Below are 3,293 nucleotides of genomic sequence, written 5' to 3'. Positions count from 1 at the left end.
GTGCTTAAAGTAAGGCTTTCCAGATGAAATTAACCTGGGTTGCCCAGCTTAATCATAGGAGCTCTGAAAAGACGGAAGGGGAAGGCAGGAGGGTCAGAGAAGGAATGTGTCGACAGAAACTGAACCTGGAGTGATGTGATTGCTGGAAGCGGCATCAGCTAAGAAATTAACCAGTCTGCTAGAACCCGGAAAAGACAACAAAACAAATTATCCCTCAGAGCTTCGGCAGGCAGCGTGGTCCCACTGACACCTTGATTTTGGCCCAGTGAACCTGTTTCAGACTTCTGAATTCCAGCACTGTAAGGTAATAAATGTTGTTGTTTTGTTTTTGAGACTTAGTCTTGCTCTGTCACCCAGGCTGGAGTACAGTGGCTCTATCTTGGCTCACTGCAACTTCTGCTTCCTGGGTTCAAGTGATTCTCCTGCCTTAGCTTCCCGAGTAGCTGGGACTACAGGCGCGTGCCACCATGCTGGGCTAGTTTTTTTGCATTTTTAATAGAGACGGGGTTTCACCATGTCGGCCAGGCTGGTCCCAATCTCAGGCAGCCTTGGCCTCCCAAAGTGTTAGGATCACAGGCGTGAGCCACTGTGCCTGGCATAGCTTTTCTATTTTTGGTAGAGAAGGGGTTTCACTATATTGGTCAGGCTGGTCTTGAACTCCTGACCTTGTGATTCACCCGCCTCAGCCTCCCAAAGTGTTGAGATTACAGGCGTGAGCCACCACGCCTGGCCAAATGTTTGTTATTTTAAGCACTACAATTGTGGTAATTTGTTACAGCAGATAGGGAATTAATACAAAGGGAGAAGGCAAAATGAATTGATGCAGGAAAAAAACAAGGAGCAGGAGAGTCAAGATGAACAGGAAACAGGAGACGCAGAACTGGGCTCTGGAGGGGCAGGGGTATTGCCGGGGGGCTGTGGACCTGGACTGCTGATCTCCTGGAGGCAGGTGGAATGTGTGGGGCAAGAGAGATGAGAGAGGAAGAAGGTGATGAGCTGTGAGGACAGTCTGAACAATGTTCCCTTCCTAGTTGTCCCAGCGATATGGCTTCAATGACTGGAAGAACACCAGGGTTCTTAGCTTCGCGTTGATTTTGATAAAACCACACAAACACATGTGGAGTGGTTTTAAGGAGCGAAGAGTTTAGTAGGCAAGAAAGAAGGGAGGAAGACGGAAACAGCTCCCCTGTACAGAGACAGAGGGACAGTGGATTTGAACAAAGAGAAAACCCTGTGTGCAGTGGAAAAGTGGCTGCTTATATGCTGATGCTGGCAGAGGTGGTGCCTGGTTTGCAGAGGGCCCAGGGGATTGGTTTGACCAGGTGTGTCATTTACGTAATCCGAGAAAAACCTGGCCCTCCCAGTTTAGCCTTTTAATATGCAAATCCAGGGCACCAAGATGTTCTGAACACATGGTGTTATCTGGAGGTGGCCATGACACTTGGTATACCTAGTGACAAGGAAAAGACAGCGAGGACCGTCACATTGAGTGAACCCAGTTTCTAATAACTGTCATTTGCATATTAAAGGTTGCCTGCCCGGCCCTTCAAACCACCTTTTCTGTTAGAAAAGAGATGGTTCGTGGGTTGCTTTTTATTACAGGAAAATTTCCACCAAGAACATTTACCCTTACTCTCTGCCTAAAAATTATTTCTTAATAACTCCTGTATCACCAGCCTATATTACCCTCAGAGCAGAGCCTGAGGTAAAGGTTTCTGTGTGAGTGGTTTGTCTGAGAATGAGAGAAATAGTGAGAGAAAGAGGGCTGAAGCAAGGAAGGAAAGCTGTTGCCAGTATGCAGAATTGAGATGGTCCTTGCTGCAGGCGGCTGGTTCTTGATGATGGCAGGTGTGCAGCCAGGCCTGGCGATAGGGGCTCTTGCTGTTGTTCCAGACACAGCCTCCCTGTGCTCTGCCATGCTGTAGATTCATTTCTATTAATCAGTTGCTCCTTCAATATGCAACTCACATTTGGTGACAATTCTTTTTTTTTTTTTTTTTTTGGCTGAGCACAGCGGAATTTATTGATGGTACACGACAAGGTGGGGCTCCCTAGGCCCCTCCCTCTTCAAGGGGTCTGCATGGAAACTGTCAGGAGGGGCAATTCAGTGTGGTGGGGGACTCAGTGTGGTGGGGGACTCAGTGTGGCAGGGACTCCCCAGCAGTGAGGGTCTCTCTTCCTGTTGTGCTCTCGCTGGGGCTGGTGGTCCAGGGGTCTTACTCCTTGGAGGCCATGTGGGACATGAGGTCCACCACCCTGTTGCTGTAGCCAAATTCATTGTCATACCAGGAAATGAGCTTGATGAAGTGGTCGTTGAGGGCAATGCCAGCCCCAGCATCGAAGGTGGAAGAATGGGTGTCACTGCTGAAGTCAGAGGACACCACCGGGTGCTCAGTGTAGCCCAGGATCCCCTTGAGGGGGCCCTCGGACGCCTGCTTCACCACCTTCTTGACGTCATCATATTTGGCAGGTTTTTCCAGACGGCAGGTCAGGTCTACCACTGACATGTTGGCAGTGGGGACACAGAAGGCCATGCCAGTGAGCTTCCCATTCAGCTCAGGGATGACCTTGCCCACAGCCTTGGCAGTGCCAGTAGAGGCAGGGATGATGCTCTGGAGAGCCCCATGGCCATCATGCCACAGTTTCCTGGAGGGGCCATCCACGGTCTTCTGGGTGGCAGTGATGGCGCGAATGGTGGTCATGAGGCCTTCCACGATACCAAAGTTGTCATGGATGACCTTGGTCAGGGCGCTAAACAGTTGGTGGTACAGCAGGCATTGCTGACGATCTGGAGGCTGTTGTCATACTTCTCATGGTTCACGCCCATCATGAACATGGGGGCATCAGCAGAGGGGGCAGATATGATGACCCTTTGGCTCCCCCCTGCAAGTAAGCCCCAGCCTTCTCCATGGTGGTGAAGATGCTAGTGGACTCCACCACGTACTCAGCGCCAGCATCGCCCCACTTGATTTTGGAGGGATCTCGCTTCTGGAAGATGGTGATGGGATTTCCATTGATGACAAGCTTCCTGTTCTCAGCCTTGACAGTGCCATGGAATTTGCCATGGGTGGAATCATACTGGAACATGTAGACCATGTAATTGAGGTCAATGAAGGGATCATTGATGGCGACAATATCCACTTTACCAGAGTTGAAATCAGCCCTGGTGACCAAGCGCTTGATAAGACCAAATCCGTTGACTCCGACCTTCACCTTCCCCATGGTGTCTCAGGGATGTGGCTGGCAATGGGAGACAAGATGTGGCTGTCTGTTGAACGGGAGGAGCAGAGACT

General features: G+C 50.3%; 1 pseudogene across 1 annotated transcript; it reads right to left on the bottom strand.

The window, feature by feature from the left end:
• Positions 1-1,983: 1,983 nt before the first annotated feature.
• Positions 1,984-3,285, bottom strand: LOC108306462 (annotated as a pseudogene). Its single transcript, XR_001826153.2, has one exon. The product of XR_001826153.2 is annotated as a glyceraldehyde-3-phosphate dehydrogenase-like (transcript).
• Positions 3,286-3,293: the final 8 nt, after the last annotated feature.

Source organism: Cebus imitator, unplaced genomic scaffold (assembly GCF_001604975.1).
Source record: "Cebus imitator isolate Cc_AM_T3 unplaced genomic scaffold, Cebus_imitator-1.0 Scaffold72, whole genome shotgun sequence".
In the NCBI taxonomy this organism is placed as follows: Eukaryota; Metazoa; Chordata; class Mammalia; order Primates; family Cebidae; genus Cebus; species Cebus imitator.
Note: the sequence above shows the minus strand (reverse complement) of the source record. Positions and strands in the feature narration are given on the sequence as shown.